Below are 25,034 nucleotides of genomic sequence, written 5' to 3'. Positions count from 1 at the left end.
ACGTCTAGGCTAGACATCAAACAATGGCGCATGCATTTTCCCCTACCTTAAAAAGAAAGAATAGCAGAGAAACAGTGGGATAGAGGAGGGAAAGGATCTGTTAACCCTTTCCTCCCCAGTCATTTTGTTTCTCTCAAAATTGCCGTTCCTCACCTGCTCTTTGTCTCACAGACAAAACTATAGATTTACTATTATGGAAAGAAAAGCACCTTGAAGAGCCAAGGCCAAGCAGAAGAAAGCTGCTTGAGGGAGACCCCCTCCTCCCAGCTATTCTTCGATTCAAACTCATAGTCTCTTGAGGCTCCTTTGCTTTTTTAAAAAAGGGGAGTGGGGTGGGGAGGCAGGAAAAAGATGCATGTGACTCCTAGTCTCAGCCGGTTTAGCCCAGAAAATTACAGCAACCCCTGTTTTTGCATTTTTTAGATGTGCACTTAAAATATCTCAGGTGGATACCTGAAAATGTAATGTGCAAAGAGGCCCATGTGTCCTATTGATGATGTGAGAGATTTGAGCTCATTGGAGCCTACACCCAACACTTTTGTAAATGTTGCCCTCCATTTTGCAAAACATTTTCAACTCGTATGTAGCTTTATTTCATTTCAGGTTCCATTTTGAATATAAATTCTTTCCAGTGTTACCTGTTCCTGATCATTGTAGCTTTCCTTGGGTTTCTTGGATAGTCTTGCTGCAACAAAAAGGAATGGTATATTTTCATGCACCTCATAGGAAGGGGGGAAAGCTATACATTATTTTTTAAAAACTTATTAAATATTCTTTAAAGTTTACAGTGGAATGTGTTTTGTATTCTCTAATACCTATGTATAAAATTATAATATATGCTGTCATACCTAAAATCACTTTCAAGTTTTATTTACGTGGGGGAAAAATATATGGCACATTTCTCTATTCACAAGTTTTAATTCCAATTTTTTGCATGCATGGAGGAAGTGGGGATTGGGGGCTAGAAGGAAAAATGGTATGTACAAGGACAGTACTTCATAATGTAGAAAACCTGTGGTTCAATTTTATTGCTACAAAACTCACTCTCTCTATATATATATGCAATCTGGCCTACTATTGCAGAAAGGAAAATGCAATGACATGACTCTATTAAGGATCTGTTAACACCCCATGCATACAACTGTTTTATAGTTCACCTGCCCACACCTAGTGCTGGCATTAGTATGGTACATTTGCCATATTGTAGCTGCATGGTTTCAACTATGGTTTCAACTAAGATGATAATGATTTTAATATGATTCCCAATGAGTATTTCACAAAGTTATAATATACTTAAACATGCTAGTGTTTGAAAGAAGGTCCTGATGTGGTTTCCCATCCAAACACAAAACCATCAAGTAAAATGTTAGGTAATAATGATTCACTATCATCATTATTTGTTTGTTTTATATGCTTCCTCTCTGTCAAGGCACCTAAGGCAGTTTAAAATTAAACCCTAAAACAAATACATTCTATAAAACCAAGACAGACAGAATCCTCCTATGTCAGCTGGGAGTTGATGCAACCTGCAGTCCCTGGCCTGGGCTCCCTTGCTTCTGTCTTCCCTTGGGGTACAAAAATATTTGCAGCACCCAGGGAATAATACATTTATCACCATGGGAAAAGTTGCAAGCATACATTACTAGATTGAGTACTGTTGGCAGGGTAACTGCTGTGGGATGCAGACAAGAGTTTCCATTTTCAAACAGTCTTACATCACTAGTGGTAAGTAAAAAAAACAACAGTGATATATCCAGTGTGTCATAGGAACAAAGGCAGCTGCTTTATACTGAGTCAACTGGTCCAGCTAACTCAGTACTGTCAGCAGACAGTAGCCCCCACCCCCTTCCGGGTTTCAGTGGGAGGACATTCCCGGCCCTACCTGAAGATGCCAGGAATTGCATATGGGACCCTCTGCATGCACACCGTAGTGAGCCATGGCCCTTCCCTTCCCCTCAGTTCAGTTCACACCAGCAGTTTCACTTCCCATTGAATTCATTCCATCACCAATGAAACTACCGTGTCTAATAAGGGGGTCGTGGTGGAATACTTGCCATCATTCACAGCACTTCCAATGTGTTATCAGAAACAAGGATGTAAGAAATAAAATTTTATGGAGTCCACCAAACTGATGCACTGATGCACAGTGTAGCCACAATGCATGCCTGACACGCAGCCTTAACACAATCCCAAAGTATACTGACCAACACAAGTACTGAAGAATAAGTGGCAAGTGAAAACCTAAACAGATAACTTGCAGAAATCACACGGTCATAATGGCTGCTTCCCATTTTACAATTTTCAGCCAAAAGAGAGTTCCTTCATGTGACTTCCGTGATTCCATCACACAATTTTAAATAAAATAAACTTCTTATGTAGGTCATGACCAGAAGTATTCATGTACCATTGTCATGAAATATTGGCATAATGGGTTTGATTCTGAGTATCAGCAGGAATATGAATGTCAGTCCTTTAACCCTTCAACTATATAAGTTTTCAATAAAGATCCGCATTTGTCTAACCATAATAAAAGTAAATTTGTAACCATCTAATGCATAGGGATTACCTTGGCATCCAACAGATATCTGCTTAGGGTGTAGTATCAATGGGTGGCTTTCAACTAGGTCATTGTTACTTCATGGGAGGCACTGAGGCAGTACTGTATTTATTTTGCATTTCTTTTAAATTAGAAAGTCAAAGGAGAGGTAGGAAGAAAGCAGACGAGACAGGCAGATAAGGTAAAACAAAAAACAAAAAAACTAAAGCAATTCCCATGTTGCTAAAATACTATTAATCTACTCATCAGAGTTTTAGTTTGCAAGTATTTTTTGTACAATTCTGTAGAATCGTGTTAAAGGAAGTATTAACTACATTTCATACACTTAACCCAGGGAAAATCCTTATTTGATCATTGTCTTTCAAAGCTACATTTTGCCTAGAATTGTTAGTACGTACAATGCAGCCATACCATTACTAACATTAATAATGAAGTTTTTGTACAAAGTAGAACATAAAAGGAACATGTTAAAAGCTACAGTTGTTTCGGTATCTATTTATTATTTCCCTGAAGTGTAATGATTAAACCTTAAGTCTATTAGTTTAGGCCCTCATTGAAAAGGCACTTCAGAAATATATCTGATAAATTTACAGTTCCTAAGTTTAAAAGGTGGAAGTTTATGAGAACCTGCTCTGCTGCTTTTCCCTCCCCTTATCACAAATTCAATAACTGCCTCAAAGCTCTTTCTTTTCTTTAATGAATCGATGGTTGGTAATCTACATGGAAAAATATGCCAAGATGCTTCCATATATCATGCAAACTACTAAATGTATATGCATATCATTAGACTGATCAAAGCTTATCTTTTCATTGGGAAACTTAACAATGCTGAGAGTTCTCTGCCCTGAAATGTCAGTATCTGTTGCTGTTTCAATGAGAATATTAGAACTAGCACTTTAGCAAACTAAACTATGGTTTTATTGAAAAAGTAACACTATCAGATTAATATCCTAGAATGTGCACTTCACAATTAGCAAAATGTGGCAGTCTAATGCCAAGCAAAGGTAGTTATGCTTTAGCCCCATTTAAATCAACTACATGCAAATTAGTCTTACTGATTTTAACTGGTTGCATTTTCTTGCTTTCTTATTTTATTTTTTACGGACATTCTCATGTCCATAAAAATAAATTCAGGGGACATATTAAACAAAGAACCCAACCGATTCAAATGTGATGAGGATGCATAAGGTATGGTGGTGATTGCTGCTGGAGTCAAAAATATATTTATTTTACAGATATTCCCTTAACTGAATGCCACACTCCTGTTTCAACTCCTTGAGTTTTCTTGCAGTTCTTTAATTTCATTGCATTTTCTTCAAATGGTGCCCTGATAAATTATGGTATTACTTTACTCACACAACTTGGCCTCCTTTTTTTGGATGTTCGCTGTGTCACATGTCTGTATTTTGGTTCAGTTTTTTACCATGCCTGTTAGGAGGTAGTTTAGTTAACTTTGGTAAGCTTTGCTTGAAACATCTCATAAAACCTAAGAAGTAATTTGTATTCAGTTCACTCTGCTGAATGAGGAGTTGAAGGAACATAAATTACACTATGAAAATTCTTTTGAACTCTTAACATAAAGCTTTAGGGCCACCTTCTGGTAATTTACATAACATCCAAATGCTCTTCTGATTAACAACTTGCTTCACTAACTCCTCAGACATAGTCCCCAAGTAGCTCACTTGATTCAGTATTTTCTTAGTCTTTTAAGCATCCCACTCAGGTCCTAAAGGCTAGTGCTGCAGAGGAGTGGGGTAGGGGACATGGACTACGTGATAGCTTCCTGCTACATGTTTAAGCTTGTGGAAAGGATGCTTGGATCTACTATAACACACTGCTGCAAGCAAATGAGCCAATTGGTATTTTCAGAACAGGGAAGGCACACCTCCATGGAACATGGCTGCAAACTTATTTTTAATGCAATAGCAAAGGGTAGCAAATGACCACCCACACAAGTCTCATCTCTCCCCCTCCCAACCCGGGCAAAAATTCTCAGCATATTTGGTCAATCACAGTGTGCTGTGACATCAGTGACATGAGGAGGAGGAGGCAACCAAGCCTCTTCCGGGTAACATTGCCTACTTATCTTTTAATTGCAGATACAGCAGGGAGAGGAATAAAATTGCCTTGCCCACTGAATAATCTGATGAAGCTGCCTTTACAGGGAATCCAGATGGTCCAAGCTTTCCCTTGGCTTAGGCTTCTACAAGCTGAGATGTTAGTTGTTATATGTGTTTCAATCACAAGTGACATTGTGGGCCTCCTAAATGGAGTTTTAAAAGTACTACATGGCATTGCATTTAAGCAGGCCAGATATTAACAGGCAGAGGTTCACAATGATCACAGGGAGAAGAACCTTGTGATAGGATCATAAAGCAGCTGCTTTGCCACCGGTGCTAACAGAAAAGTTAGCAAAGTGTCTAGACTCTAAACCCGGGGTGAAGAAACCTGTGGTCAGAGGGCTGGATGCAGTTCATCTGACTCTGCGGACACTTTGGGAGCTATGCTTGCACTCCACCCAGCCCCACTGGAATTCACTTCTGTTTCATTTGTGTGTGTGTGTGAGAGAGAGAGGTAGAGATGGGATAAGGTAGAACATATAAATAAAAAGTCACACAATCCTGCAATGTTGTAAACTGCACCCACCACTGGCTGCAGACCCCACAATTAACATTCCCCATAGGTCAATTGCCCTTCATAGGAAAAGTTTTCCTCTCCCAGTCTAAGATGGCCAGAGGCCTAGCATTTTTTAAAAAACAAACATACCAAATAAAACAAACTCTGCTAGTAAGAATAGGACAAGGATGAACACAAGAGAGGGGAAATGTAATACTGGAAAAAGAAATGATCCACACAAATTTGGAGAGCACATCATACCTGTTTAAAGAGAGAAATGGTGGTGTGCAGCACAACTGGGAAGCACAAGGCAAAGAGTGGGAGGCCACATGAGGCAGGGCAAAGACTGTACTAAAAGGTAAAGGTAAAGGACCCCTTTTTTTTTTTCTGGGTCTTGTGGCCAGAAGACTAATCCGCTTCTGGCGAAACCAGAGCAGCACACGGAAATGCCGTTTACCTTCCTGCCAGAGCTGTGCCTATTTATCTACTTGCACTTTGAGGTGCTTTCAAACTGCTAGGTTGGCAGGAGCTGGGACTGAACAATGGGAGCTCACTCTGTTGCAGGGATTTGAACCGCCGACCTTCCGATTGGCAAGCCCAAGGCTCAATGGTTTACACCACAGCGCCACCCGCATCATACCTGTTTAAAGAGAGAAATGGTGATGTGCAGTGCAACTGGGAAGCACAAGGCAAAGAGTGGGAGGCCACATGAAGCAGGGCAAAGACCGTACTACTTCCTCACAAATTCACAGCAGAAGCCGGTGGAGGGACTGCCACCTCCACCACTGTGGGTTGGTCAGTCCTCGCACCACTTGCCATGCAGAGACCTAACAAAGAAAACAGACTCTCAGGATATTCAGTCATTCTGCTCTATTGATTAATTGAATGCTCCAGTGCCTTGTTTACGGGAAGAGATATTGCTGCATATAAACGGAAATAATAGATGACACTTCTATTGTTATTGCTGAGGGTGCACAAGGCTTTCTCTTTCTAATTTAGCTGGCTCTTCCTCTGATACTACTGTTTCGCTCAATGCTTTACAGTGCATTAAATGCAAAATTGAAACGTAAATTGAAAGTGCCAGCACTTCGCATAAATATATGCATAGTAATCTTGTGGAAGCATAGCGGAGAATTTGCATTTAATTGTTCCGAGAACTATATTGGCAATTTTGGGTTCATTTATTCTGGAATGCATCATTTACTCTTTGGCGGTATCATAGGTATCCCTACCTGAAGCCAGGCAATACAGGGATGTCTAACCTAGAAAGTGGAAGCCGGCTATAAACAGGGAGGACCACTCAATGCATAAGGCTTAAAACTGATATGCATCCTGAATATCCCTCAAATCTCTCTAGATTTATCTCGGCTTTCATATCAGATTGTCTGTCTGCTTATTCATGTCGCCACATAGTGAGTGGCTCTGCTTATTTTAAAGTGCCAGAGATTGCTTTACTCATTCTCACCCCTTCTCCTTTTTAAAACTCGCTGACAATTGTTTCCATGATACCACTTAATAAGCATCAGGATTTTAGGAGGTGAAGGAATTACATCCATGCTCAGGTTGAGCAGATGCCCTCATACAAACTAATAATGTTCCCAAAATCCCACATGGCAAACAGGTAATGATGCCCAGGAATTGCAAAGATGATTTATATTCATGAAATAGGGAAAGAAAAGGATTCCCCAGCGGTGCTGCAGAGAGACAGTGCCTAAGCATATTTACAGATTATCACTGGGGGCTTTTAAACCCTGCTGCCCATTTCCATTAATCCACAGAGCTGCCTGCCCAATTTCACATTGGCACACTCTCCATATAACAATAGAGAGCTTATTAAATATTAAGGCTTTAATCTTAAGTACTTCTGTGTGATGGAGGAGTCCTACACACTGCAAAGACAGACAATGTTTACCACATTAAAAAAAGTTATCTTGCAGAGACACACTAAAAGCAAGTAGCCAAGGACTATGTCAGGTATACTCACTTGCTTTAACAGGTGCGGCAGGCAGGATGCATTAGCCCCATCATTATCAATATTGGTAACGGGATGCTTGTTAAAGACAGAAGCTCAGAATCTTTGTGACTCTAAACGCCAAATTTGCAGCCTCTGTGCTGCTACTTCCCAGCTTTATATGACTATAGATGGTTTTACGTGAGTAGAAGCCTCATGTCTGTAAACCAAATCCAAACTTTTCCCTCCTTTATCTGACCCTAGTCAATGCAGGAATCAATTACAGGTGACATTTTCTTGGAAGGCAGGACTAACTCAAAAGGTGAAATGTAATGTAGAAAGCTCCTTACTGGGGTGGTAAGCACAGGAAACTGCCTGATACTAGGTCCATCTAGCTCAGTACTATCTCCACCAGGGTGAGCAACAGCATCTGTTCAGCAGGCCAGATTCTTAGTTCCCCCATTCTGGCCAAATGGCCCACCTGTAAATCACCTGATGTCAGGTGATGCATTTTTGCCCACAAGGCTTAAAAACTAAACCATCTTGTGTGCACGGTGCCTTGAAACCATGACAATCAGCTGTCAGGTCTTCAAAGCACTGCAATGGGCTCTCAGCAAATACCAATGATCAGCCCAAACACATGTCAGATCATACTGGCTAGACATCCAGGGGCCATTCCAAGCAATGTGATGTATGCATGCTGGAAATGCAATTGCAATCCAGCCCAAGGCAAGCGCGCCAATAGCAAGGAGCTGGGATCCGTTGTTGTTCTGCCATATGGACACACACAATTGCTGCTGCATATTGTATGTAAAAAACAGGCAAGCCCTAGGATCATTCTTGAAACACTAAACTAGGTTAGAATGTCACTTAAAACCAGCCATGGATGAATCATGCCTCATTTCATCCACATGGGCACATAAAGCAGAATGAGCTGCCAACTTTAGCTAGCACAGAATGTTGCTGCCCATAGATTATTAAACGAGAGAGAGCTAAGGAGCAAAGATATTGTACCTATTCTGAAACACCTACATAGGCTAACACAGTTGGGTTTGTGCCTTGGTTGTACATGATCTAAGCCCTGATCATTTCAAGGAAGACCTTCCCCCATATGAACATCCTGTGCTACAGGGTTTAAAGAATTGTCACTGTGGCCCTTCTCACGTTTCCATATTCTGGTGAGGCTGGATTATCATTTCCCAGGAGCAAGGCCTTCTCTCTTCTGGCCTTGGCGCTATACTCAACAGGTTTGACCTGCAAAGCTAACTCTAAACCAGCTATTAGCTGATTGGCATAGACATTGAAGTAGTCCATGGGCAAGTGCTATTTGGATTCAAGCCGTGCCTGCAAACTGACATTTTTCTTTTACAGACAGCTCTGCTAGTCTGCAGAGGAGAAATGCCCATTTGCAGGCACAGTTTGAATCCAAACCGTTCCTGCAAATGGACAAAGCCAAGCACATTGTTAGCTTTTGTCAGCTGATTGGTGCTGACGATGAGCTCCTTTGAAGTTGTCATCTGACGTCATGATGAAGTCTGGTGATTGATGGAGTGGATCTGCCCACCTGCCACTTATGGTCACTAGAGTGTGGGCCATTTCTTGATCCAGCCCTCAGGCTCAAAAATGTTCCCCAACTTTGGTCTAAACCACACATACTTCCCGGTCACCGCTTAATAAATATAAATATATTTAATAAATAAATATATTTATTACTTATCTGGAAACTCAGTCAAACTTGGGTCACCCTTAATAAATATATTTATTACTTATCTGGAAACTCAGTCAAACTTGGGTCACCCTTACTATGCACATTTCACTCTTTCTCTCTATTGAATTCATTCCCACTGTCCCCTTTCAACACAACAAAACTTGCAAACAAACAAAATGTTGCAAGGCCCAGTCCTTGCTTACAAGATAACAGGCGATGGGTGCTATCAGGCAGGCTGTTTATTCACACAAAATTTGGCTGCTATCCCACACTTTCTAGTGCAATCATGGTGTCACTTTTCTAACTGCAAAAAAGGGGGAAGATAAGAAGAGTATCAGAAAATTGCACAGGAAAGTGAGGGATAATAACCTGGCAATGTCATATATAAACAGGCAACACTGAATAACTTCCATGCAAGTTTTATGGAATCATATCAGCATGAAGGCTCACTAGGAGGATAATCACAATTAAACCAAACTCGAGAAAGAAAACTTAATAACCTTGGCTCTTCAGAAATTGTTGATCTTAAAAGTTGCTATTATCCCTAAAGCTTTTAGCGAGAATCATGATTATTTATAATACATAACAGAATAATTATGGCATCATATTTTTTAGAATCTTTAATTGTAACTAAAATCAAAGAGTATGCTAATAACAGTTTCAAACCGGGAAACATATTCTAAAATCTTCCCCAAATTACTTTCATAGAGTAAACCTTTCAATACGTGAATTGACACAATCACATGTAACTTATGTAAGCCCAAGAAAATAATTACTTTGATAACCTATCGCTGAGGAACAACCTACGGCACATTAAATGAAATAAGATAACGTTTGTGTTTCTTTATTGGTTTCTCAACTATTGAACTGCTTTATAATCTACATTCAGCAACAGCCAAGTTGAATTTGCTGTACCATCCCTCTGTTTGCTTCCAGACAAGGTTTGGTAGACCTTTCTTGTCATAATGGAATTCCTTTTCCTTATCGCTCTAGATCTTGATGTCTAACTTCACCCTGGCAGGAATAAATTGAAAGTGCTCTGATCAAATCCAAATGGGCAGCATTTATCAAGAAGATAAATACCCAATGTTTCAACACCTTTGACAGCTGCTGGGAATAGGAACAAAATGAAATTAACCCTTCGAGGCAAACCCTCCAAGTGCATGCTCCTCAACTTCCAACGGGTCAAACACGAAGCATAATGTGCAACCAAATCAATAAATGCCTAACATTTAAGAGAATTACAACACCAGATTCTAATGTACAGCATCAGTTTTGTTAATTTGTTTATACTAGAAGTAAATTTAACACCGTGCAACACTTAGGAGGGCAAATTCCCATAAACAAAAGCTTGTGGCTGAAAATGAACTTGGCTCTTATATGTACAAGGAGTAAAAGAGAGAATGAATGCTTAAACTAGTGAGTTCACAAGCGAGCCCCATCAGATTTGTGTTATGCATTCTAATCTAATTATGCCTGAAAAAATACCAGTATCCAATAAGAGAGACATATCTGTCTCTACCATTTGCCAGGGAAACCCTTCTAAGATGTAGTCTGCAAGTTGAGCTAGAAAATTTAGTAAGTCAAAAGACCCATAGGGTACCCTATAGAGGAGTCATTTAGAGCACTTTCCTTCACTGGTTTAATTAGGGTTGCCATATTTCAAACAGTGAAAATCTGGACACAAAAGTTGTGGGGGTTTGGGGGGGGGGGCAAAGTTGTTGAGCCTTTTTTGCAAAACCTTCCCCCCCCAAACTTGGAAGTTTTTACCAGACATTTTTGCCAGTTTTCAAAAATTACGCCTGGACTCCATTTTCAACAGACAAATGCTGGCTATGTCTGGGAAATTCCAGATATATGGCAGCCCTACCTTAATGCAGTGCAGTGGAAGTGACTATCAGGAGTGGCAATCACGTTACATTCAACAAGCGTACAAAATGTGAACCTCTACTACACAATAGCAGAGCTGTGCAAATCAACAGGTACACATTCTTTCACACAAACACTTTAGACACTTCAGATGCGTAGAGACAGCTTGTATACTTCTGCTCAGTGGATTCTGTGAACAAGTGTATAGAAAGGGGTAAAAGGATAGCAGGCAGGAGAATCGTGTGCAAGTGAGGGTGGCATGTGGTCACTGGGGCTGCTGTCATGATTGACTGCCGTGCACTAAACCCTGAAACCCTGCCATCAAACTACATCTTGGTTCTAATACCTAACCTCTAAAAGTAGTATGTTCTTAGCCTCCCTTTGCTGCATGGCCCTAATTCCTACTCCAGTGAGCTAATCCTGCTATTGCTTGTAGCTACTCAGCCAGTATTAGGATCCCGATGGCTTCAAGGGTAGTGATAAAGAGGACATCACAAAGAGAGCTAATCAGGGAACATGACGTCCAGAGTTGGGATACAGAAAAGTGCATAAAAGGGGATGGAGGGATGGTGTGGTTCTATTGGGATACTTTTTTTTGGGGGGGGGGACTATTTTCTGGAGAGTGCAGGCTGAATGGGCATTGCTACTAGTAGAAGAGTGTCTTCAGAAATCTAAGAAACCTTTCTTTGTATTTGAAGTGTGCAGCCTATGCATGGCATTTGTGAAACTTTAAGAAGAAGAAAGAAAAAAGAACACTGATAAAAAAAACCTTTGAGCTACTTTCAGACTTTTCACAGGTTCAGATAACATTTTAGCATGCAGTGGGTTACCGCATCCAGTGGCGTAGCGTGGGGGGTGCAGGGGGGGGGGCCGGCCGCACCGGGCGCAACATCTGGGGGTTAGGGTTAGGGGGCGCAAATCCATGGGTTAGGGGGCGCAAATTACTTGCCTTGCCCCGGGTGCTGACAACCCACGCTACGCCACTGACCGCATCAATATCATCCTATTCTGTCAGTGGCTCCAGCCACGCTGCATGACATGCAGCGGTATTGCTCTTTGGACCACCAAAGAGCATTCAAATTTTAAAGTCAAGTTATCTGATGTCTGTGTTGCAGAATACTGATGGTCAAACAAAAGTTCACCCTGTAACTTTCAGAGTTTGCTACAAACCCCAAAATCTTATTGCCTGAATAAGGCAACAAAGAAACACACACACATTAAAAACATACAACACATATCCACCAAGAACAGTAAATCACAGAAAGCTTAGACTTCTAAAAGGTTGCAAAAACACAAATCAGCTCTGTAAAGTGTTATCCAGGCATCTTAGCCCTATTTGGGCATTAATTCTACTCACGTGTAAGCACACCTGCCAACAGGGAGTGCTGCCAAGCCCTGCCTCCACTAGCTCATCACTTTCCTCCAGGTTGATTTGATTTATTATATTTCTATGCCACTTTTCATTCAAATGAATCTCAAAGCGGCTTACACACAATAAATAACAAAATCATAATAAACACAGTTAAGGCTCCCTACACAATTGTCTCACAAACAGAACCTACTTATTGTATGCGTATTCCATTTGAAGCACTGATTTCTGATCACAGCCAGAATTCCATATAGATAAGTACAGTGGTACCTCGGGTTAAGAACTTAATTCGTTCTGGAGGTCCGTTCTTAACCTGAAAATGTTCTTAACCTGAGGTACCACTGTAGCTAATGGGGCCTCCCGCTGCCGCTGCACGATTTCTGTTCTCATCCTGAAGCAAAGTTCTTAACCCAAGGTACTATTTCTGGGTTAGTGGAGTCTGTAACCTGAAGCGTCTGTAACCCGAGGTACCACTGTACCTGTTCTTGGGCCCTGTCACATTCTAGCATTCAGTGGCTGTGCCCGGCACTCCCTTCCTAGGGTGGCTTGTCTGGCCCTCTCTCAGATGTATTTCCAACAGGAAAAGGCAGGCTAGACAGATCTTTGGTTTTATCATGGTGATTCAATTTTTCTGATGCTTGTTCTTAATAGCCCAGCCTTCTGCAAACTTGTATCCCCATATATTGTTGGCCTACATCTCCCTTCAGCCAGTGGTGAGGATGGCCAGTGGTCAGGATGATGGGAGTTATGGTCCAACAATATCTGGGGGCCTGGACTGGAAAAGGCTTTTCTAATGTGATGAAGGGAAATGTAACCCAAGGTCCTTATGCAGATACGGGTTGATTTTGTTCTCCTATTCAGTTCTATTAGACAATGCAAATGGGCAAGCCTGACCTTATTCCGACACAGGAGTCTTCTCATGAAGGATTAAAGAGAGGGGCTGGGCTTTTCTCAATGGGTGATGCCCTCCCTCTGGAAATCCTTTCCTTGGTGGGCCTGCCAGACTCATTCCATATACACCAGAAAACCTGATCAAGATGTTTCGAGTTCAGAAGTTTTTGGAAGGAGAGGTTAACAGACATTCAGGCTTATTTTACTGATTATGTATCACTTTAAAGTTTTAACTGGGTTTTAAATCAGTGTTAACATTTTATGGAATTTTTGTTTATTGAAAGCCTCCCTGAAGGCCTTTTTATTTAGTGGAATATACATCCAAATAAATAAATAAATAACTAAAGTCCCATGTTAATAATATAAAACCTACCCTGCTACACACAATTTGTTGCATTTAATTTTATAAGCAGTTAAAAACCTTTTTGTCATAAATCTACACTTTCATAGGTTTTTTCTAACAATCATGTCCAAGAATCTTCCATAGGTACAACTAGAAAACTGCCAAGGTTCTAGAGGCACTGGAACAACCCTAGAAATGGGATGCAAAAAGCAGGATCATTCACTCTGACACCAATCAGCTAAACCCCTCAAGCATGAGTCTTGATTATATTACGCTAAGGCACACAATCATAAGTGTTATTACGGGCCAATTATTCAGCCATTTTTGAAACAGCTGTGGTCTTAGACTTTATGACCCCATGCAGCAGTTAATTTCTCTGGCTGATTGCACGCTCTGCACAGAAACCATTTCTGGTTTATTTCTTCCCCTTTCTAAATTCACTTGATGACGTTTCCAAACAGCGCTTCCTTTTGCAATTTATTTTGCAATGCAGAAAGAGGGACTGATCACTCTTCAGTATGAAGATGTATGAAGTACATCTATTACCTCAATCCCTAGTACTATAGAAAACCAAGCAATGGGTTTATTTTTAAGAATGAAACGGGTTAACTTTACACCTAGGTCACATGACCATTTGTGTTTTGTATCCCCCTCCCCATTTTTTCCATATGCTAGCTATTAATTTCTTCATCTGATGAAAGCAATGCAGTATACAAGAACCAGAACCACCACATACAGACATGAGAAACCAGCATAGGCCAGAAACAGAGTGAACTGTCCATCCTTGCATTTGACCTTCATTAATTTAGTGAAAAGAAACGGCATGTTAAAAAACAACAACTATGCATCATCCCTTCACATCATGAGAAGCAGCTTCTGAGCTTTGCTGGAACCCAGAGCTTGAAATTCTCCAGTTGAAAATAGTCTTGCATTCACTCTGCTCAGATGTGGAGTGGCAGCTATTTCATTTAAGCACAACGTGCTATGTTTCAATGCTACTCAACTAGCTTGAAAGGGGGGAGGCTAAGCTTTCTCCAAGAAAAACTCTAGTTAAAACTTTGTGTATGTCCCCCTACTATTTGCATGGTAGCAACCTTGTAGATACTCCTGTGTGTGGTGGGGAAATAAAACATGCGCACATAAGCAAAATGTAATTCTACATTGCGAACAGTTATTTGAACAGAGCTTGAGATATTACAATTGGTTAAAGAAAATTACAACAACGGAACACATAACTCACTGGAACTGCAGCTATTTCTCCAAATGAAAGGATGACCTGCCGTGATTTAAGTATTCCAATCTTCCTCATAATAAAGAATACAGTATTCTCACTAATAGTTCCCTCACGAAGACTGTCTCGTATCTACAGTGCACAGAAGGCAGCGATATATGGCAGTGCTTGCAGCTGGGCACAGAAGGTGACACCAGATATGGCAATGAAAGCACACATAACACAGCTTCCATGTTGGGCTCACTGAGCGCTGCAGAAAGGGCGAGATGTAGCTCAGTGGCAGAGCGTCTGCTTTGCATGCAGAAGCTCCCAGGGTAAATCCCAGGTACCTCCGGGTAGGGCTGGGACACAGCCCTGTGTGAGGTCTTGGAATGCCACTTCCCGTCAGTATAGATAATACCAAGCTGGATGGACCAATGGCCTGATGCAGTGCAAGGCAACTTCCTATGCTCAGTTCTGAAAAAGCTTAAACTACAGAGACACTTCAAAAGCTCCAAGGACTTTCCTCCCCCAATAAAAAGGACCCCTGACCATTAGGTCCAGTCGTGGCCGACTCTGGGGTTGCAGCGCTCATCTCACTTTATTGGCTGAGGGAGCCGGTGTACAGCTTCTGGGTCATGTGGCCAGCATGACTAAGCCGCTTCTGGCAAACCAGAGCAGCGCACGGAAACGCCATTTACCTTCCCACTGGAGCGATACCTATTTATCTACTTGTACTTTGACGTGCTTTCGAACTGCTAGGTTGGCAGGAGCAGGGACCGAGCAACGGGAGCTCACCCCGTCACGGGGATTCAAACCGCTGACCTTCTGATCGGCAAGTCCTAGGCTCTGTGGTTTAACCCACAGCGCCACCCGCGTCCCTTTCCTCCCCCAATACTCATCCCTTATTGATCACTGTTGACTGCATGGGCAAGAGTGAGGATTACAAGCCTCTATCCCTTTCAGGAACCAGAATCTCACCCCCTTCCCACCTCTGGCCCCAGGAGACCTGAAGTTTCCTGGAATATGGGTGCCTTTTGGATTTTTTAAAATAAAAAACCCCAGATCTCCACATTTCAATCTAAAAAACGGTGTTAGCCCTCACTTCAGCTTCTCATTTTTTGGAGAACGGTTGAAGAAAAAGCATGAAGCGGTGCTCAGATTATGTTAATTGCATGCAGCAAAATCTACCCGTTAGCTGTGGCCTTTGGCTGATCTATTCCGCTGAGATTGCAGCGTGTTGCCTGACTCCTCCTGTACTCAAGTTGCTAACAACTGCAGTCGCCAAACACACCGCAGCATTTCTCAGCTGCTTGAAATTCACCACCCAACTGAAATAAGCACCGGCAATCAAAGCAGAGAGCCAGTAGTGACCCAGTGCTAATGAAGATAGTGATGGGATTTTTAGAGGCAAATGTCCACATTAATGATCTTGTCACTTCACTTAGTTACAAAACAGCTGGCAGAGATGACATGATTCAGAGGGATCAATCCATCATCACACTTCAACCTTCCTCCGTGCTCATATTTCATTACCCATATCCTGTTACAGGAGCTACTGTAAAATTCATAGCTTTGGGGGTTGAGGATTTTGTCACAAAGACCAGCAGGGGTGGCTCAAAACTGTCAAAGGGAGACCTAGAAGATGGCAGCTGCTGCCATCTTAGGATCTCTGTGTGTAGCTATTTATGCCAACGGAAGATAAAATACACAGCTGCAGAAAATGTTAAACGGTTAAGTGAATGGAAGGGAGAAGAATCTAAAATGGATGCAAATTCAACTCTGTTGGAAGGAAAAACTTCCCACTCAGTAGATGTTCAGAGGCCGCAGTCTAATTTGTTTATGGACAGGGATCACAAGCTTTTATGAAAGAGGTGCCACTGTATTCTGCTCTGGTCAGACCTCACCTGGAGTACTGTGTCCAGTTCTGGGCACCACAGTTCAAGAAGGACACTGACAAACTGGAACGTGTCCAGAGGAGGGCAACCAAAATGGTCAAAGGCCTGGAAACGATGCCTTATGAGGAACGGCTAAGGGAGCTGGGCATGTTTAGCCTGGAGAAGAGGAGGTTAAGGGGTGATATGATAGCCATGTTCAAATATATAAAAGGAAGTCACATAGAGGAGGGAGAAAGGTTGTTTTCTGCTGCTCCAGAGAAGCGGACACGGAGCAATGGATCCAAACTACAAGAAAGAAGATTCCACCTAAACATTAGGAAGAACTTCCTGACAGTAAGAGCTGTTTGACAGTGGAATTTGCTGCCAAGGAGTGTGGTGGAGTCTCCTTCTTTGGAGGTCTTTAAGCAGAGGCTTGACAACCATATGTCAGGAGTGCTCTGATGCTGTTTCCTGCTTGGCAGGGGGTTGGACTCGATGGCCCTTGTGGTCTCTTCCAACTCTATGATTCTATGATTCTATTCTATGATTCTAGGTAGTAAGACTAGCGGCTAGGTTATAAAATAGCCCTAACCATATGGTCCCAATATACTGTCCCATGTACCACTTGTCTGCCAAAACCCCTTTTTCAGTTCCACCATAGCTCCTAATTAGCACCATCCCTGCTCTCCACCCTGCAGCTCCAAACTTCTCATCATCTGAACCATCTTTCCACATGCCATTGCTTGCCATCTAAAATCCTGTTCCATGTGGGAAGAGATGCCCCCACGTCCACACAGTCTGGGTGACACTTGTTATCCAGCAAGCCTCGTTTTACACTATGGGCCACTGCTGCTTGTTCCATACATTTGCACCTTGCCTTATAGCCTGGCAGATTCCAAACTCTCCTTCTCTTGCCACTGAAACGAGTATGGAGCAGACAGAATCATAGAATCAATTCCCCTGGAGAAGGGGTAGCCAATGATGTGCCAACCAGATGCTGTTGGACTACAATACCCATTGTCCCTCATCATCCTTGATGATGGGGCTGGGGCTGATGGGTGTTGTAGTCCAACAACATATTGGCTACTTCAGAGATACAGGCTAGCATATGACTGGGGAGATGGTTCCATTTTGCCCTGTTTGCCTCACAATAGATATAGTGGTTTCCAAACAAGCCTCTACACTGCAGTAGTAGCTGATGGGTTCAGGTTAAAAGCAATATTCGTGGGAGGCAAGGGGGGGCAGTCTGGGATTTATATTGTACTTTAAAGTCCTTGCGTATGAAGCCCCTATCAACACATTTCCCAAAGCCCTAAGAGATATCTGTTAGGCACTCAAGGTAAGATTCCAAAGGAAAGAGTCATTAATTCTGTATAGATAAGGTTAAAAAAAGAAGAAGGAGAGAGACAATAAACATTTCAGAAGCTTTTATCTGTTGTTACCCGAGCCTTAAGGCTAAAAAGTAAGCTGTTGCCACTTATATAAATCCTGTTAAAATTTAAAATGTGGCTGAAAGGTCTTTTTTCAAAGCACTTTTCATATAACACTCACCCTTCTGCTTCTGTGTTGCGTAAGAGATGCCAGCCTCTACTTTTCTTTTTCACTGGGAGACATATCAATGATCTTCTGGTTTGATCGGCTGCCCAACAATGCTACAGGCTGAGGCCTCCGTGCATAAACTGAAAAGCAACAAGGAAGCAAGTTTCTCCTAGGTATGAGCCTTGCAATGCTCAAGCAAATGCCCACTCTGCTATTGATTCACACATGTATACTACAATGCTAGACTAGCACGGGGCTCAGCTTTAACATTTCTGGTATGTTTTCACATATGTCGTCACTGACATACTGATAAATTAACTCCTGTTTTTGTTTTGTTTTGTTACATGGGCTTCCCACATGCATCTAATTGGCCAACAGGATGCTAGACTCAAAAGGCCTTTGGTTTAACTCAGTAGGGCTCTTCTTAGGATTGGAAAAGCTAAAAGGTCCCTCGGAACCAGATATCACCTAGATATTAAAAAACCTTTGTGCCCTCCACTTATGAATGGACTCCCAACGCTCATCACCCCCAGCCAGTGTGGCCAATGGCCAGGGATGATGGGGTTTTAATAACATCTGGAGAGCACAAGGTTGGGAAGGCTCAGCTGGGTGGATCTATAGGCCAACTCATTACAAGGCTGTCTCAAATGCTTGATTATCTGTGCAGTCCCTTCCACTTGTTTTTCGTAATTAAGAAAAGCTTAATTAAGAAAAGCAGAGGCTTCTTTTGGCTCTACAGCTGTTTTGTCCCCTCTTAAATGCCTAACTGCTAACACAAGCAATTTGGAACAGCCTAATAACAGTATTGAGCAAAACTGCATTCTCACAATGTTTTCCCCCAGACAAATAATGCTTACTTATAATTTATATTTAACTTGACAAAATGCTCTATCATCTTAGAGTTGCCACTGGTATAAAACATTTTAATCATTTCAACAAATAGCAAAAGTTTCCTGTGCTACACTGTGGTGCTGATAGTCCTGTTGTCTTCATATTTTTAAATGCAGGGAAGATAATGAAAGTCCACTGCCACTTTCCCCTTCCCAGGTATGTTATTTATCACACCTGCTAACAAAAAACGCTGCTGGTCAAGAGCCTATCAGCTTGGAAATGAAGTGATAAAGGTAAAGGGACCCCTGACCATTAGGTCCAGTCGTGGCCGACTCTGGGGTTGCGGCGCTCATCTCGCTTTATTGGCCGAGGGAGCCGGCGTACAGCTTCTGGGTCATGTGGCCAGCATGACTAAGCCACTTCTGACGAACCAGAGCAGCGCATGGAAATGCCATTTACCTTCCCGCTGGAGCGGTACCTATTTATCTACTTGCACTTTGACGTGCTTTTGAACTGCTAGGTTGGCAGGAGCAGGGACCGAGCAACGGGAGCTCATCCCATCGCGGGGATTCAAACTGCCAACCTTCTGATCAGCAAGTCCTAGGCTCTGTGGTTTAACCCACAGTGCCACCCGCGTCCCACAAGACCCTATCAGCTTGGAAATGAAGTGGAGCCACCCACAAATAAGTTGGTGGTTTTTAGGGCTGGGTAGAATGTTTCTGCCCAGTAAAATTCTGGAGATTTCAGAGGGCCTTGGGGGCCCAGGAACAGGAGACTTTCCAAAGAAGGATTCTGGGTGCTGTTATTGTGGACTTAGTCGGCTTACAGTTAGTTACAAGGTGGTCTGAGGGCCCTTTTTCTTCAACCCCAGCCGGCACGGCCAATGCTGAGTGATCATGGGAGCCATAGTCCAACCACCTCTGCAGGGCATGATGCTGGGGATGTCTGGCCTAAAGGAACCAGAAGTTGGGTAGATCAAATGAGTCTGCTTAGTTTCTGTTTGTGCTGGGTCAGCTTCTCCTAAAATGAGCAGACCACCTTAAAGTTGCCCACATTTAGCAGGATGCCAGGATTGGACACCAACACTTTATTGTGTTCAGAACAGAGAAGTGCCAAGAGCTCTGTGACATAGGGATATAGGGACTTTTCTTCCTCCGTTTATGGAGAGGAGCATGCCAACACCATTTTGTGGTCCTTTTTCTGTCCCTCTAGATGTGGCAGCTGTTGGGTGTTATGCTGTGCCCTGATAGCAGCCATTTTGTGAGTGTGCGCCCAGAGCACTTTTTTTCAAAATTCCAAACATGACCCCCAAAGGTTGCTATTGCTGTTCACCTGCAGTTGATAGGAGAACAGAGTGGCAGTTGAAACCTGTCCTTTCCCCTTCTATCAATCTCCCCTGTCCGAGGGCCTGAACTGCATTACTCAGGCCCTATTCCAGGTTGACTGACACCTTGAACAAAAGCACTCCTAGGGAGTGGGGAGACACAATTTAATAAGAAAACGAACAAATAAGAGCTGAGGGAGAATGCATCTGCTCTTGCTTGAAACAAATGGAATGCAGCCTGGACACTTATCTGAAAGAAACCAGACTGAAAGTCAAGAGGAGAAGAAATTTACCTGAACTAGCCTCCTTAGTCAGGCTCCTGTGCCCTGGACTTGTAGTTAACATCTGTGACTGCTTAATGCGGTGGTGCTTATTGTGTGTCCCCCCATTCAATATCCTTCTTGGGTACACAGGAGAGATTGTCTAATTGATGTCTGGAAAAAGGGCAGTCCTGAAATTAAATATGGAACCAGACATGGTAGTAGCAGTTGGTGCCTCAAAAACACCCCCACAGTTCTTGCTCGCTATGTTCTGGTAAGACTCTACCAGTTAAATTTACAAGGCAATCCTAAAACTTAGCTGGCCAGCTACAGTATGATCTTGTATATTGCTACTCCAATCAATTATTAGTTCTTCATTTCTCCCAGATCTACTGAAGATTTTAAAGTCCATTTGCAATCATGGAAGGTGTTTCTTTTGCTTTTGTTTTTAATTAAGTGGATGTTCTGCTGTACATTGTTAAGAGACTCCTGCAAATAAGTAATTCCGACTATGACACCGCCACCAACAAAACTGTCTCCTTTCAAACACATTTGAGAACCCAAATAAAACAGATTGATGTGCACCTCATCAAACTTGTGCACATTGCAAATGAAATTCATGCACACTGATCATCAGATTGCAAAACAAACCAGAGGAAGGGGAAATGAACTGAACATAAACATCTAACACAAAGTGAGCACTCTGCAAAATAGCATATTAAAAGCAGAACAAATTCCAAAGTATAAGTAACACACTCAGAATTTATATGAAGTGAACACCATCCAGATTGCAAACAGAATAAACGACCATATACGCTAACAACAAACTCATTCTCCAATTGCCAATCCTTATGATTCAAAAACTGGCAGGTTCAGAGGAGCTTCAAGGTCTGCAGATGTACAAAAACCATTAAGTGGGGAAAACACAAGGGGGGAAGAAAAATAAGCCCTACCTGGACTAGGAAAACAGAATGGAGTGTCTAGAAAAATGGCATGGCTGATGGGATGCAATCCTGAACAGGAACACTCTACACTGCAGCATTATATTACGGGTCCAACTTAACAGTCTGAACAAGTTGCTGAAAGAAGCATGAAGGTCACACAGGAATACAGTAACAAATCCAGGAGAACCAATCAGGAACAAATCTGGACGGGTAAGGCAAAAGGAATGACATGCAAGATTTAGCCTGGGAAATATCATCTTTTTCTTGTTCCCAGGTTGGGAGTTGGGGGAGACCAGTGCAAAGGCATTGGTCTGTAATCATCTAATCAGAGTAGACTCATTGAAATTAATGCGTGTAAGTTTATCGTGTCCATTAATTTCAATGAGTTAATCTGAATAAATGTTAGTTTAAAACATTATAATATAATAACCACCTTTTCCCTAGCTGTTCCCAAGTTTTTAATCTTTTTGGCAGGGGGAACCCCCTGCAGAGGCATCATTATTACCACCACTTTTCCCTCCTGCCTGACCCACAGCAGAGATTGTTCCCAAGTTGTACAGGGATAGGAGAGCACAGTGCAAATGTAGAAACATTGGGTGGGATTTAACTAATGACTCCTGTCAGCAGATGCTCTGCACAAGGATATGTGGAACTGGGATTTTCCCCCTTTCCTCCCTGACGCATGCCTCTTGCACCCTCCAAAACTGGGTCAGAGGTATGTGTCAGGAGATCCCTTTGAATAGCATGTGGGGAGAGGAGAGGGGGATCGTTTCACTATTAATAGGCATTAATAGTATTAGGTCACATCTGCCATCCTGTATTAAAAGCTCCTATTCATTATACATAAGGATGCAAATATGATATGAATATATAAAACTGTAAAAAGCTACAAATAAAAAGAGCTCCTATTCATCTTGCTTGTTTCCCATACTCTGTGCATTAGCATAGAGATAACTGAAACCACAAATCATTCCCTCCAGCTGATTTCTTGTAGTTTCCTGCTCTTTAGCAGGTTTCTGGAGCATTACCTCAGTTTCTGTGCATCAATTAAGCTATTATCCCCAGTATGAGGTGTTTCCCTGTCATCTGTAACATTGTCTCTCTCCCCCCCCCATAAGATTTAATTTCAAACTCTCTTCATCAGGTTTGCGAGACTCTTAGCAAACACATTCTTGCCAATCACTGTGAGGTGCAGTCTATCTCTTGCCAGAAGGCCTTCCTTAAGGAAGCAGAGACCATGGTCTAAGAAGTCAAACTCTTCCTGACACCACCTGCGCAACCAGTGGTTTAATTCCTCTCTCTTCCTGGGCCCTGACCTTCAACAGGAAGGAGTGTTGAAAAAGCCACCTTTGTGTCCCAAGGCCCTTCAGCTTCCTGCACAGAGTCTCATAGGCCCTTGTCATATGTCGAAGGCTGTGTCTGGCAATATCGTTTGTACCTACATGAATCAGAAGGAAGGGGTTGTGGTCAATGGGTTTATAAGACATGGCAACTTTTCTTTCACATCATGACTCTTTGCACCTGGAAGACAGCACACCTCCCGGGACATCCTGTTACCTCTGCACACTGCTGCCTCTGTCCCCCATTATTACTTCAAATTCCTTTTGACTGGACCAGCAACCTTCAGGTTAAATGAATAGAAAGAACCACATGGCAAATTACAGCTGTATTGATACAGCAAAGTGGGGCAGGGGCCTGATTAGGAAAGCTGTGGGATACTTTATAATACACATGGAGTCAAGAGGCTCCAGAAGTGAATCAGAGAGGTGAAAATCAATGGGACTTTAATCAGCACTGGATTGCAGAGGATTTATTTGCTTGAAGACAGCAGATGTAGGCAAGCTCCCTGCTGAGATTAATTAGTGGGGAGGGGACAAAAGTACCACCATTATTTTAGCAAGTGCTGTGAGTAGAAACGGGAACATCAGCAGGTCTTTAAGTACGACCTCATGGATGTCTCTGGTGGTGTACAATATTCCTGTCCTCTCTCTGTGAAATCACATTCCTAGCATTCCCTCTGAGCAGTGGTATCAGACACTCATGCTTCTTCGCTTAAAAGCGCTTTTTCTTTTGAATGAATATATGCAATAAGCATATGAGGAACATTTCTTCTTAAAGAAAGCTTTAAATTAAGCAGTAAAGGAATGCAACCCCATAGCAGAATATTTAAGCATTTAAAAATGCTAACAGTTATTAGTGCTTCCAACCTGTTCAGCCTGTCTATTCCCCAGGTGTTTTTTTTCTTGGCCCGTGAACTTCTCTGCACAGAAATTATTTTACTTACTGTGATCTGAAGGTCCATTAGACCACCACCTTGCTGAATCTAAGTAGGTCTGGGTCTGGCCAAAGCCTGGATAGGTAACCACCTGGGAATCACATGTGAGCTGTCTTGGATTCCATGGTGGAAGAAAAGAGTGATATAAAGGTAATAAAAGAACTATAAAAAAGAAATAAATACACATGCCACCTTCTATCCAAAGTTTCAAGGGCGTTTGCAAAAAAACAAAGCAACAATAAAAAGCGACCACAAAACCTGCAGCTAAAAGGTGTGTAAAAGCATAGTAGGTCTAAAATCATTAAGACAGAAAAATGCTTTGAAATGCCTGGGTAACTAAAAAGTTTTTTGCCTGGCTTTTAAAGGATGGCAAAGATGGCACAAGGCATATCTGCTAGGAAGGATAGTCCATTGTTGAGGTGCTAGTTCTTGCCCCCCCCCTTTTTAACAAAACCCTAATCTCTGTTGGAGGTGACATTTAGAAGTAAGCAACACCAGCACTTTGAATAAGGCCCACAAATGAATACACAACCAGTGGAGTTCTTTTAAAACTGGCCAGATACCATCCATGCAAGCAGTGCCAGTCAAAATTGGTTGTTGCATCCAGCACAAGTGAGCCTTCCAAACCATTCTCGGAGGCAGCTCTACAAATAACACACCGCACTACTCCAGTTGGGATGTTGGCAGATGCTGCAGCTGATGCACCAGTGAAAGGCATCTCATGGTAAAGAGGTTGCCTGGGCCTCCAAAGACAAAGCTGGACCAAGGAGCACCTGCAAGCTGACCCTTCAAGGGGAGGACAACTCCATCCAGAACTATTTGCCTACCATCTGTGTGAACCTGAGAACTATCAACCCAAAGGACCCCTATCTTGTCAGGGTTAAGATTCAGTTTTACCGACCTAAAACCAGCCCCTTATCAAATCCAGGAAGCAGCTGAGCACTTCCACAGCCTCTCCTGACTCAGATGCCAAGGAGAAACAGAGCTGGGTGTCAAGAGTGCACTGGTGGTACTACACTCCCAAATCCCCAGGTGGAATCCCTTCTGGCATCTTGTGCAATCACATAGCACAAGCACCAGGTGGCCAAATAGAAGTCCCCCGTGCAACCCTCTGCAAATCAATCCGCAGGTAGTAGAAGTACCACAATACCATGCCACCAACTCCCAGAGCCGTCAGAAGGATGCTGTGGTTGATCGTGATTTCCAGAGGAACAGCCAGGTTTGTCACTTGGATCAACGAAGAGCCGTGTGTCATCCACCGATGGTAGACTCAAAAGCCAGCATGAGGTAAAGGGAGAATCAACAGGTTGCCGCCCTCCTGACATCTCTCATCACATACGTTATCTAATCAGTCAAAGTGCAACTGTAGGGACTGAACACTTTTAAATGGCTGTATGATCAAGTGTACTTCATGCACTCAATTTAAGCACTGGAATCTTATGCATCCTTACCTGTGAGTAGGTCCCACTG

General features: G+C 42.4%; 1 long non-coding RNA gene across 1 annotated transcript; it reads right to left on the bottom strand.

The window, feature by feature from the left end:
* Positions 1-631: 631 nt before the first annotated feature.
* LOC144328410 (uncharacterized) lies at positions 632-24,594 on the bottom strand. Its single transcript, XR_013393637.1, has 4 exons — positions 21,299-24,594; positions 20,379-20,536; positions 17,943-18,070; positions 632-685 (listed from the first exon to the last, which is right to left on the bottom strand). It is a non-coding gene; the product is annotated as an uncharacterized LOC144328410 (long non-coding RNA).
* Positions 24,595-25,034: the final 440 nt, after the last annotated feature.

Source organism: Podarcis muralis, chromosome 1 (assembly GCF_964188315.1).
Source record: "Podarcis muralis chromosome 1, rPodMur119.hap1.1, whole genome shotgun sequence".
Taxonomy (NCBI): domain Eukaryota; kingdom Metazoa; phylum Chordata; class Lepidosauria; order Squamata; family Lacertidae; genus Podarcis; species Podarcis muralis.
The sequence above is the reverse complement of the archived record's forward strand: the minus strand, read 5'-3'. Positions and strand labels throughout refer to the sequence as shown.